We start from the raw sequence: 13,682 nt of genomic DNA, 5'->3' as shown, positions 1-13,682 counted from the left end.
AACGGAAGGCAGGCTGTCCAGAGCAGCGAGAGCTCAGTCTTGTAACCTACTCCGACCGAAAGGCGAGAGCCGACTCTCACAAGCCGAACACAGAACATTCCCGCCCCCACGGCCGTGGCCGTGGTTAAACGGGCCAATCAGCAACTCGAAAACCGGCGGAAAATTCCACTCTATTGCCGAAGCACTACTATTCTACCAATGGAGATACTTGGCGCCAATTTCTGCGCCCATTTTGTTACGTCACGGAGCTATCCCCTGAGCAAGCCAATCGCAGTTATGATTTTGCAGAAAACGCGGGAATTTGCCCACCAAGACTGCCAGGGAACCCAAGTCATTCCCACGCCTCGCTGGTAGCCCATCAGAAAGTGTTTTCACGAAGTTTCTGCGAAGTAATGGAATCTCTAGCCCCAGCCGCTCCCTCAGGCCTATGTGGGCGTGTCGCCCCCGCTCTCATGACAATGTCGGCGTCTGGACAACATCCACTCGGCTCCCTCACACCCGTCGACATAACCCTTTCAAGATCACCAGAGCCCGCCTTTCACTGGACAACCCGGGTGACGAGAGACGCTGCATGGGAAGTGCACGTTTGAAGCAATAGCAACTTTTCACCACATGCAATTACAGAGGAAAATATTCATATCTTCTGAGGTCTCAGTACTAGCCTTGTAATTACTATACTCAGCCATACTTCCCCAAGTCGAATTACTCAGAGTACGATATAAATATGAGATGGGGCAAGTCTCTGTGTGCATCTAAAGGCATGCCACCTCTCAGTATCTCCAAAAAACAGATGATTTACAAACCGCTGATTCAAGTGCTTTTTCCTCAAAACCCTCCATAAAAAGGTTAGGTACAAGATGAGAAAGAAGGCGACACTGTCAGACTGTTCAAAATATTCCTGGTTAAACATAAAGGAGCATGTCGAAACAAAGCAGTGATGTTCGATTCAAACTGTTGACCAATTAACGTCAAGCAATCCGCAAGAGGTACTTTTTTGAAAAGGGAAACTACATCAAAACTCAGTAGAAGATCCGAAGTACTTAAGTGGAGAGCCCGCAGTCTGTTGATAAAATCAGCAAAAAATGGTTCAAATGGCTCTGAGCACTATGGGACTTAACATCCATGGTCATGAGTCCCCTGGAACTTAGAACTACTTAAACATAACTAACCTAAGGACATCACACAACACCCAGTCATCACGAGGCAGAGAAAATCCCTGACTCCGCCGGGAATCAAACCCGGGAACCCGAGCGCGGGAAGCGAGAACGCTACCGCACGACCACAAGTTGCGGACTAAAATCAGCAGAGTTCCGTATATGATGTGAACATTTGCCAACAAATGGTCTCAGCAAAGAAGCTCGATGTTTGGCTAAATCATATGTGGGTGCGTCAATATTACTCACTATTGGCCGTAAAGGTGGACCTTCTTTATGCTGATCAAGTTTTATGAATTTACTTGTAGAAGTATGGACAGTGGAAATTAAAATGTCCTGTGATGCGTCTCCTCTCCGTTTGACGTGCTAACACTCTTAAGGTAAATGCCGGGATGGTTCCTTCAAAAGGGCACGTCCTCTTTCCTTCTCCGCCCTTCCTTAATCCGAGCTTGTGCTTCGTCTCTAATGACCTCGTTGTCGACAGGACGTTAAAAACTAATCTCCTCCTCCTCCATCCTACTCCTCTAGACCAGCACCACGGAGCTTGCTGAGTTTAACCTCCTCATCCGATGGTCGGATGGTCGTCAACAGTGCCGCATGCACTCACTTCAGGACACACTGCGATGAGATTTGGGAGTGAATACAGAACACTGGCGTAGAGACTGGTGATCAGGTACTTTAAGCCACAATGTCTCCTGTCTCCTCTGTCGTAAACGCGAAGGGAAAATAACTGTCAATAGGACGCAGCGTATCCGAATAATGACCAAGTTAAATGTTGGCCACGCCGGCGGTGTTTATCTACAGTGATCTGATGTGAACTCTTTTTTCTGTTTCTCGTCGCCTTAACCGCTTTTTTCTTTTCTTTATAGAGTAAATTAAACCGTATTTATGGTTTTTTCAAATTTTTTAAAAAAGCCGAGCGGTCAGCTTTCGGCCGCTGGAGACAGTACGGGCAGGAGTCCAGACCCGAGGCCTGGCCACGGTGCCTTCCCCTCCTCTTTTCCCTTCCCGTCCCTGAACAGCCCACTCCGAAGAAGGGGCGGGAATGAGGTAAGAATTGTAGCGTCCCCCTGCGTGGTAGACGGACCATGGACAGCAGTCAACATGCGTAGCTCGGCAACGCCGTTGACAGAACTGGAAACACACATTATCTTCCACAGTCGTCAGTTTTACGAGGGCAGTTCAATAAGTAATGCAACACATTTTTTTTCTCGGCCAATTTTGGTTGAAAAAACCGTAAATTTCTTGTGGAATATTTTCAAACATTCCCGCTTCGTCTCGTATAGTTTCATTGACTTCCGACAGGTGGCAGCGCTGTACGGAGCTGTTAAAATGGCGTCTGTAACGGATGTGCGTTGCAAACAACGGGCAGTGATCGAGTTCCTTTTGGCGGAAAACCAGGGCATCTCAGATATTCATAGGCGCTTGCAGAATGTCTACGGTGATCTGGCAGTGGACAAAAGCACGCTGAGTCGTTGGGCAAAGCGTGTGTCATCATCGCCGCAAGGTCAAGCAATACTGTCTGATCTCCCGCGTGCGGGCCGGCCGTGCACAGCTGTGACTCCTGCAATGGCGGAGCGTGCGAACACACTCGTTCGAGATCATCGACGGATCACCATCAGACAACTCAGTGCTCAACTTGACATCTCTGTTGGTAGTGCTGTCACAATTGTTCACCAGTTGGGATATTCAAAGGTTTGTTCCCGCTGGGTCCCTCGTTGTCTAACCGAACGCCATAAAGAGCAAAGGAGAACCATCTGTGCGGAATTGCTTGCTCGTCATGTGGCTGAGGGTGACAATTTCTTGTCAAAGATTGTTACAGGCGATGATACATGGGTTCATCACTTCGAACCTGAAACAAAACGGCAATCAATGGAGTGGCGCCACACCCAGTCCCCTACCAAGAAAAAGTTTAAAGCCATACCCTCAGCCGGTAAAGTCATGGTTACAGTCTTCTGGGACGCTGAAGGGGTTATTCTGTTCGATGTCCTTCCCCATGGTCAAACGATCAACTCTGAAGTTTATTGTGTTACCCTTCAGAAATTGAAGAAACGACTTCAGCGTGTTCGTAGGGACAAAAATCTGAACAAACTTCTCCTTCTTCGTGACAACGCAAGACCTTACACAAGTCTTCGCATCCGAGAGGAGCTCACAAAACTTCAGTGGACTGTTCTTCCTCATGCACCCTACAGCCCCGATCTCGCACCGTCGGATTTCCATATGTTTGGCCCAATGAAGGACGCAATCCGTGGGAGGCACTACGCGGATGATGAAGAAGTTATTGATGCAGTACGACGTTGGCTCCGACATCGACCAGTGGAATGGTACCGTGCAGGCATACAGGCCCTCATTTCAAGGTGGCGTAAGGCCGTAGCATTGAATGGAGATTACGTTGAAAAATAGTGTTGTGTAGCTAAAAGATTGGGGAATAACCTGGTGTATTTCAATGCTGAATAAAACAACCCCTGTTTCAGAAAAAAAATGTGTTGCATTACTTATTGAACTGCCCTCGTATATAGCATGGATTCAAGAGTCCAATGTCAGTCAGCAAGTCAGTAATATGTATTTGCGGACAGGGCAGTTAACCTGACAAACGTCAAAAAATGTTCAAATGTGTGTTAAATCTTATGGGACTTAACTGCTAAGGTCATCAGTCCTTATGCTTACACACTATTTAACCTAAAGTATCCTAAGGACAAACACACACACCCATGCCCGAGGGAGGACTCGAACCTCCGCCGAGACCAGCCGCACAGTCCATGACTGTAGCGCCCTAGACCGCTCGGCTAATCCCGCGCGGCGACAAACGTCAATCTGACTCATATTTAGTTAAGGGTTCTGAGTAGAGGTCTCCGTTGTATTATTGTCCTTAATATGAACGAACAGTTGAGGAAGAATAGTGGAAGTGAAATACGAGGCGGCGGAATAGTGAACATGCCAAAAGGTAGAAATACTATATTAGTGATCATTCATAGGGCCAATTATTAAGGAATATAAACATTTCCATCTAGATATCGCTACATATTAATAAGCGCAAAACTACAAGGGGATTACAAAAAGTAATTTATAGGCTACTTTACTATGTCGCATTACGTTAACTTTTACTGAATGCTGCACTACCCTTCAAAATGTTTTTCAACATAGTCACTAAACCTATGTAAACAACGGCCGGCCCTTCTAGCATTCGTTCGATTTCTTGACGACAGAAATTCGCCCTTTGGTCATCAGACCCATTTGCCAGCCGCTGTGTAAACGTCCGCATCGTTGCAAAATCTCTTTACCCCCAGACGTTCTTCCTCGATAGTATCCCTTGTGGTCGATGGAATTCAGTGACGACGAGCATCACCCACATCTGTGCGACCTTGTTCCAGTTATTCGCACCATTTCACTATGGCTGGACACAACATTGTATTAGATCGATATACTGCCAGAAGTCGATCGTGAATAAGTGTGAAATTATGACGTTTTGCTCACAACAATCGTAATGTCACTCGTGCTTCAGCTATGCAGTACGTCTCCAGTTGGCGCACCATTTCACTGATGCACGTTAGAGCCACGTCCGCAACAGAGCTGCAACATCTACCATATTCTCTTCTGACAATTTGCCACTCTTCCTGCGCTACGATGATAGAGTGCGACCACAAGTGTAACTTTTTTTTTGAAGGCGCTACGTACAGTTCGCTTACTCCTACAAGTAGTTTATTTCACAGGCCAGAAAGTTCCAGTTCTGCAACGCCTGTAGAATAATTACAGCTCGTCAAGATGGAATTAATGTGACGTACAGTGTTGCTTAAAAAAAGGACCAGATTCTCGATTAATCGGAGAACCAGCACTGGACATTTGCATAGACGTCCTACTGCATTCTCTAATACAAACGAAAGACGCATCATGAATGAATTATCCGAATGAAACGGAAATTGGTAGATGTGATGTACATTTGAAGCGAAACAAATGATTAAAATTTCAGAAAAATTGGATCATATATTGAAGAGAAGGAGCTTCAGAAATTGAGCTCATCAATGACCCGTTGGTCCACCTGTGGCCCTTATGCCAGGCCTTTTTCGGCTTGGAATTGATTGACGGAGTTGTTGAATGAGGGATATCATCCCATGCTATGTCCAGTTGGCGCAGTAGATCGTCTAAATCCGGAGCTGCTTGAAAGTCCCTGCCGATAATGTTCCAAACGTTCTGAATTGGGGAGAGATCCGACAACCTTACTGGCTAAGGAACGGTTTTGACAAGCACGAAGACAACCATTAGAAACTGTCTCCGTGTGCGGGCGGGTATTATTGATATGTAAGCTTGCCACAAAGGGCAACAAAACATGGCGTACAACACTGTCCATGTACCACTGTGCCGTAAGGGTGCCACGGGCGTCAACGAAAGGGTTCCTGCTGTGAAATGAAGTGGTATCCTAGAACATCACTCCCGGATATGGGATGTATGGCGGGCGACATTCAGAGTGGTATTCCACCACTGTCCAGCGCGTATGCAGACACATCTCCACTGGGATCAGTTCGAAGCGGGACTCATCACTGAAGACAGATTTACTCCATTCAATGATACTCTAGGTCGACGACGTGTCTGGAGAAGCTCTGGACGGTGGTGGGATACAAACCTGAGGGTCCGCTACCCTACAGCCCGACAACAAGGAGCGATGGTCTGGGATGTCATTTCTCTTCACAGAAAGATCCCTCTGGTTGCCATCCCGGCACCCTTATACAGCGCAGCGGTACGTAGACGATATTCTACGTCATGTTTTGTTTCCCTCCATGGCAAGGCGTACTGGGCACGCAAGATAAAGCCAACCCGCACACGGCGAGAGTTTCCACTGCTTGCCTTCGTGCTTGCAAAACTACTTTGTCCAGCAAGGTAGCCGGATTTCTCGGCAGTTAAGAAAGTTTAGAGTATTATGGGGAGAGCCATCGAATATCTCCGGATTTTGACGATTTAAAGCACCAACTGGGCAGAATTTGGCCCGATATCCCTCAGGAGGACACCCTACAACTTTACGAAATCAGCGCCAAGCCGCATAACTGCTAGCACAGGGGTTAGAGGTAGACCAATGCGTTACTGACTTGTTCAATGTGTAAAGGTGTTTCTATTGAATAAATAATGCTGTTTTCTAAATTTGTTATCATCAGCTTGTCTGTATAAGTTCATCACGTCTAGTGATTTACGTCCCCTTCGGATAATTCCTCCGTGGGGCGTCGTTTTGTATTACAAGCAGCAACTCGGCCAGCAATTACGGTACTGTCTTACTTGTTGGCTGGAGATAAAGAAACGCTCTTTCCAGCGAATTGGTAGGTCCGTCACATCTCGCCTGTCTTGCGGAGAACAGAGTCGAAGCGGAGCTCGCAATGGACGCAGCAGGAGGACGTAATCCTAGAGGCAGTTACCAGTGCGGTTGCTTCGTCTGAATCCCGTGTTGTCGGAGGGAGCGTGTTTTCGCGAGGAAGTTTACAAGCGCGTTCTCGGGCAATTTCCCGCGTAACCCCAGCGGGGGATATTGCCCTGGGCGCTGCCTGAGCTGACATGTAACGGGCCGCCTGGGACACTCCGTCTGCTGACACAGGCAGCCGCGCAGCTGCGTGCTGGCGGTCGCGCCCTGGTCCCACCGCTGGCGGAGCCGCTGTAGGCGTCTGTTCGAGCTGCGGCCGTACTGACACAGTGGAGGCTAATTTCACCAGCAAATCTTAAGAATGTCATTCTGTAGGTGGCTGTTTTAATACCCGAGCAAAAAATCATGAAAATAAGGATGTCTCCACAAGTTGTGTGACGAATGTGAAGAAATGTAACGAAAGAGAAACTGCGCTGTGCTTAATTAATGCAAGGAGAAAGTTTCACGCCAGGGCACACAGTCAAGGCGTTGACGCAAGTGAAATAACGTACGAGGGTCACTCCAAAAGAAAAGCACACAATTTTTTTTAAATCCATATTTTATTCCACATGTTTGAAAGTTTTACAGTGTGTAGATGAGATCGACAGGAAGTGCAGAATGGCTAAGCAGGGATGGCTAGACGACAAATGTAAGGATGTAGATGTTTATCTCACTAGGGGTAAGACAGAAACTGTCTACAGGGAAATTAAAGAGACCTTTGGAGAAAAGAGAACCACTTCTATGAATATCAAGAACTCAGATGGAAACCCAGTTCTAAGCAAAGAAGGTACAGCAGAAAGGTGGAAGGAGTATATAGAGGATCTATACAAGGGCGATGTACTTGAGGACAATATTAAGCAAATGGAAGAGGATGTAAATGAAGATGAAATGGGAGATATGATACTGCGTGAAGAGTTTGACAGAGCACTGAAAGACCTGAGTCGAAACGAGGCCCCGGGAGTAGATAACATTCCATTAGAACTACTGACAGCCTTGGGAGAGCCAGTCCTGACAAAACTCTACCATCTCGCGAGGAGGACGTATGAGACAGGCGAAGTACCCTCAGACTTCAAGAAGAATATAATAATTCCAATCCCAAAGAAAGCAGGTGTTGACAGATGTGAAAATTACCGAACAATCAGTTTAATTAGTCACGGCTGCAAAATACTAACGCGAATTCTTTACAGACCAATGGAAAAACTGGTAGAAGCCGACCTTGGGGAAGATCAGTTTGGATTCCGTAGAAATGTTGGAACACATGAGGCAATACTGACCTTACGACTCACCTTGGAAGCTAGATTAAGGAAAGGTAAACCTAAGTTTCTAGCATTTTGTAGACTTAGAGAAAGCTTTTGACAATGTTGACTGGAATACTCTCTTTCAAATTCTGAAAGTGGCAGGGGTAAAATACAGGGAGCGAAAGGCTATTTACAATTTGTACAGAATCCAGGTGGCAGTTATAACAGTCGAGGGGTATGAAAGGGAACCAGTGGTTGGGAAGGGAATGAGACAGGGCTGTAGCCTCTCCCCGATGTTATTCAGTCTGTATATTGAGCAAGCAGTAAAGGAAACAAAAGAATAATTCGGAGTAGGTATTAAAATACATGGAGAAGAAATAAAAACTTTGAGGTCCACCGATGACATTGTAATTCTGTCAGAGACAGCAAAGGACTTGGATGAGCAGTTGAACGGAATGGATAGTGTCTTGAAAGGAGCATATAAGATGAACATCAACAAAAGCAAAACGAGGATAATGGAATGTAGTCGAATTAAGTCGGGTGATGCCGAGGGAATTAGATTAGGAAACTAGACACTTAAAGTAGTAAAGGAGTTTTGCTATTTGGGGAGCAAAATAACTGATGATGGTCGAAGTAAACAGGATACAAAATGTAGACTGGCAATGGCAAGGAAAGCGTTTCTGAAGAAGAGAAAGTTGTTGACATCGAGTATAGATTTAAGTGTCAGGAAGTCATTTCTGAAAGTATTTGCATCGAGTGTATCCATGTATGGAACTGAAACATGGATGATGTCTAGTTTGGACAAGAACAGAATAGAAGCTTTTGAAATGTGGTGCTACAGAAAAATGCTGAAGATTAGATGGGTAGATCACATAACTAATGAGGAGGTATTAAATAGGATTATGGAGAAGAGATGTTTGTGGCACAACTTGATTAGAAGAAGGGATCGGTTGGTAGGACATGTTCTGAGGCATCAAGGGATCACCAATTTAGTATTGGAGGGCAGCGTGGAAGGTAAAAATCGTAGAGGGAGACCAAGAGATGAATATACTAAACAGATACAGAAGGATATAGATTGCAGTAGCTACAGGGAGAGGAGGAAACTAGCACAGGATAGAGTAGCATGGAGAGCTGCATCAAACCAGTATCATGACTGAAGATCACAACAACAACAGATACATCCTCTCAACTGCCTTATGCCATCTTTGAACCAGCGCCTGTATACCCGCACGGTAAAATTCTGGACCAACCTGTTGGAGCCACTGTTTGGCAGCGCGCAAAAGGGTGTCATCATCTTCAAACCTTGTTTCACGAAGAGAGTCTTTCAGTTTCCCAAAGAGGTGATAGTTACATGGAGCCAGGTCAGGACTTTAAGGCGGGTGTTTCAGAGTTGTCTATCCGAGTTTTGTGATCGCTTCCATGGTTTTTCGACTCACATGTTGTCGTGCATTGTCGTGCTACGGCAAAACATCCTGCTTTTGCCGATGTGATCGAACACGACTCAGTCGAGCTTGAAGTTTCTTCAGTGTTGTCACATATGCATCAGAATTTATGGTGGTTCCACTTGGCATAATGTCGACAAGCAACAGTCCATAGGAATTGAAAAACACCGTAGCCATAACTTTTCCAGCAGAAGGTGTGGTTTTGAATTTTTTTTCTTGGGTGAATTTGCATGATGCCACTCCATTGATCACCTCTTCGTCTCTGGTGAAAAATAATGGAGCTATGTTTCATCACCTGTCACAATTCTTCCAAGAAATTCATCTCCGAAGTGGCCGAGCGGTTCTAGGAGCTTCAGTCTGGAACCGCTTGACCGCTACAGTCGCAGGTGCGAATCCTGCCGCGGGCATGGGTGTGTGTGATGTCCTTAGGTTAGTTAGGTTTAAGTAGTTCTAAGTTCTAGGGGACTGATGACCTCAGACGTTACGTCCCATAGTGCTCAGAGCCATTACAACCAACCAAATTCATCTTCACCATTTTCGTACTGTTCCAAAAGTTCGCTGCATACCGTTTTTCTTCTTTCTTTGTGGGCCACTGTCAACATCCTGGGAACCCACCTAGCACAAACCGTTTTTAACGCCAACACATTCAGTATTCTGCAAACACTTGCTTCCCCTATCCCAACGTAGCGTGACAATTCGTTCACTGTGATGCGTCTTTCAGCAGTCACCAATTCGTTAACTCTCTGCACATTGTCTGGAGTGTGTGCAGTACGAGGCCTGCCGCTGCGAGGACAATCCTCAATACTGCCGTGTCCGCTTTCATCACGTAACCTGCTTGCCCACCGACTAACTGTACTGCGATCGACAGCAGCGTCTCCATACACCTTTTTCAACCTCTTGTGGATGTTTCCCACTGTCTCATTTTCATAGCACAGGAATTCTATGACAGCACGTTGTTTCTGACGAACGTCAAGTGTAGCGGCCATCTTGAAGACGTGCTGTGACGGCGCCACTCGCAGGAACAGGTTGAACTAAGTTTAAAAACAAGCGGGAAGGATGTATCTGCACACTGTATAACATTCACACATGCTGAATGAAAACAGTATTTTTACAAAAATAGTGTGCATTTCTTTTGGAGTGTCCCTCGTAGTTCGGTTTAGCGACGAAGCCCACTTTCGTTTGGATGGGTTTGTCAACAAGCAAAATTCGGCAATTGGGGGATTGAGAATCCGCGTTTCCCGATCGAGGAGTCTTCACCCTCAACGAGTGACTGTGTGCTGCGCATTGTCCAGTCACGGAAAAATCGGTGCGATATTCCTTGATGGCATGTTGACTATCGAATGGTATGTGAAGGTTTTGGAAGATGGTATTGTCCCCATTATCGAAAGTGACCCTTATTTTGACAAGATGTGGTTCGTGCAAGACCCCATCGAGGCAGGAGAGTGTTTGATGTCCTGGAGGAGCACTTAGGGGACCGCATTTGGTCCTGGGATACTCAGAGGCCACTAGCATCAGCCTCTATTGGCCGCCATATTCTCTGGATCTGAACACGTGCGACTCCTTTTTATGTGGGGCTGAAGAAAAGATGTACGGCAGTAACCCCAAAACAATTGCTGAGCTGAAAGCAGCCATTCAGGTGGTCATCGACATCATCAATGATGGCAGGCATATTGAACATGTCATAACCTAAATCCGAATATCTGTAGTGACGTTTACATGTTGAACACAGTGTGTGCACGCCGTAATTTGTAGCTAACTTACTTTTTTTTCATATAGTTCAATAATTGTCGCCCTGAACTTTATGTTAGTGCATTAGGTAAATGTTATATAAATTGAAGTTGACGGGGTAGAAAGAAAAGGAAAGGATGAAAGTATTGACATTAGCTGTACCAAAACTTTATGCAGAATCTGTGGTAACGAGTGAAAATGTGTGTCAGACTGGGAATCGAACTTGGGATCTCCTGTTTTCAAGTCAGTTGTGATAACCACAGCACCTTGCCAGTCACATTGTTCATTGCATTTGCTTGGACTATTTCAATACACCACTCAGTGGACCAATATTCCCACCTGGCACCACCTATCTCCAGTCGTCGTCCATGTCCTCCATGCTCGCTACTTTGAGATTTCTGTAGGAGGTCGAACAGGATTGTGCATTAGCACTGAAGGTGATGGAATCATAGCCCGTTAAGGCGACTCCATTATACGAATGGGTGATGTCTGTTCTATCTGCCCGAAAGAACAGACACCACGTACAATCCGCAACTGTGATACATGTTGTGTAAACTGAAAGTGGAGACAGGAGAAAGGGAAGGGAAGCGAAGGGAAGGGAAGGGAAAGAACTATTGATGTCAACTGCATTGATACTCTATGTGGAATCGGGTGAATGGTTCAAATGGCTTTAAGCACTGTGGGACTTAACATCTGAGGTTATCAGTCCCCTAGACTTAGAACTACTTAAACCTAACTAACCTAAGGTCATCACACACATCCATGCCCGAGGCAGGATTCGAACCTGTGACCGTAGCAACAGCGCGGTTTCGCGCTGAAGCGCCTAGAAACGCTCGGTCACAGCGGCCGGAAAACACCTAAATCAAAATTGCTTAAATTTAAAATAAGATAGTTAGTAGAGGCTGTTCAAGTCTATATGGAGACAAATTCTCATGCGCCCAACGCCAACGTTTCATTGATTGTACATTATTATTTCCTATTCATCACGGAATGGCCTCGGAAAAAGTCTTGTTGTTTCTTAAAACAAGTTTCATAGCGACCTCTGAGCCTACCACTAAAGCAATACTTGGATCTTAAAATTTCTCATTCTCTTCTCTGACTGTCATTTCAAGATGGCCGGCTTTTTCTGTGGCTTCCTTATTTTCGTCCCATTGATGTCTTGCATTGTACATACTGGCCTGTTCCAGAAAAAGCTGTAAAAATTTACGTTGTTATGCTCTTTGTTTTGCCGGGGAAATCCAAAATCGCTTTGCGTGGTACAACGCAAACGTACCCCTGTGGTAGGTTAACATAGTCATTGTTATACTCGGACTAGACACTGTCAGGGCTTACAATATAGAGGAAAATAACAGTAGTAAATATAGGTACAGTAGAAACGTAAGATTACTTGCAAACAAAGCGCAACATTCCGTTGTTAAGTTTGTGCACCGAAAAACTCACTAGGAACAGCTAACTTGTTGGCACTCCGAAACGCAGAGTTGCTTTGACTCTGCAGTGTAGCGACAAATGTTCAAATGTGTGTGAAATCTTATGGGACTTAACTCCTAAGGTCATCAGTCCCTAAGCTTACAAACTACTTAACCTAAATTATCCTAAGGACAAACACACACACCCATGCCCGAGGGAGGACTCGAACGTCCGCCGGGAGCAGCCGCACTTGTCCATGAAGGCAGCGCCTAAGACCGCTCGGCTAATCCCGCGCGGCTGTAGCGACAGCTGCCTCCATTGGCGCTAGAGTTCAGAGGCAGCTCTTGTCCGATACAGTCCGGTGTCCAGTACTCCCTTTATGGTGCAGTTGAACGGGGAAGAAGTAGGAACGGACCTGCCGTCGATTCACTGTCACCGCCCTTCAGCACAAATCCATGTTGATGACTACTCACAGCTCCAGCGTAGCTATTATTCCATTCCGAAATTGTGATTCAAACAGACACCGTCCGAACAGGCTTTGAAGGCCCAACGGTACCGACCGGGCACCGTGTCATCCTCAGCCGTTATGCGTCACCGGATGTGAATATGGAAGGGGATATGGTCAACACACCACTCTCCCGGCCGTTGTCAGTTTTCGTGAACGGTGCCGCTACATGTCGATTAAACAGTTCCTCAGTTGGCCTCATAAGGGCTGAGTGCACTCCGCTTGGCAACAGCGCTTGGCACACCCGAACGGTGACCCATCCAAGTCCTAGCCGAGCCCGACAGCGCTTAACTTCGGTGATCTGACGGGAAACGGTGTTACCACTGCGACAAGGCCGTTGGCTCCAAACAGTGATTGCTTCTAGCAAACATACTTTTGATCTTTTCCATCACCGCTGAACATTTGTATCTCACGTCAAGTACTTTTGAATCGTTAAGGACGTTGCTGATCTATATTCGCAACGGCGAATAATTTTCAGGAGCTAGTAATACAATGACCAACGTGTTTTCATAAACTAATGGTTCAAAAAATGGCTCTGAGCACTATGCGACTTAAATTCTGAGGTCATCAGTCGCCTAGAACTTAGAACTACTTAAACCTAACTAACCTAAGGACATCACACACATCCATGCCCGAGGCAGGATTCGAACCTGCGACCGTAGCGGTCGCTCGGCTCCAGACTGTAGCGCCTAGAACCGCCCGGCCTCCTGCAGGCCATAAACTAAGCAATCGCCAGAAAGAAATATTAAATTATTTCCTCTCCAAGTGAAGCTATGCTGCTTTGTGGTTACAATATAGCAGCTAGTGATGAGACGAAGTCAATGACAC

At 46.0% G+C, this 13,682-nt stretch overlaps 1 pseudogene; it reads right to left on the bottom strand.

Moving 5' to 3' along the window:
- Positions 1–13,077: 13,077 nt before the first annotated feature.
- LOC126089870 (5S ribosomal RNA) lies at positions 13,078–13,196 on the bottom strand (annotated as a pseudogene).
- Between the last annotated feature and the right edge of the window lie 486 nt (positions 13,197–13,682).

Source organism: Schistocerca cancellata, chromosome 6, assembly GCF_023864275.1.
Source record: "Schistocerca cancellata isolate TAMUIC-IGC-003103 chromosome 6, iqSchCanc2.1, whole genome shotgun sequence".
In the NCBI taxonomy this organism is placed as follows: Eukaryota; Metazoa; Arthropoda; class Insecta; order Orthoptera; family Acrididae; genus Schistocerca; species Schistocerca cancellata.
Note: the sequence above shows the minus strand (reverse complement) of the source record. Positions and strands in the feature narration are given on the sequence as shown.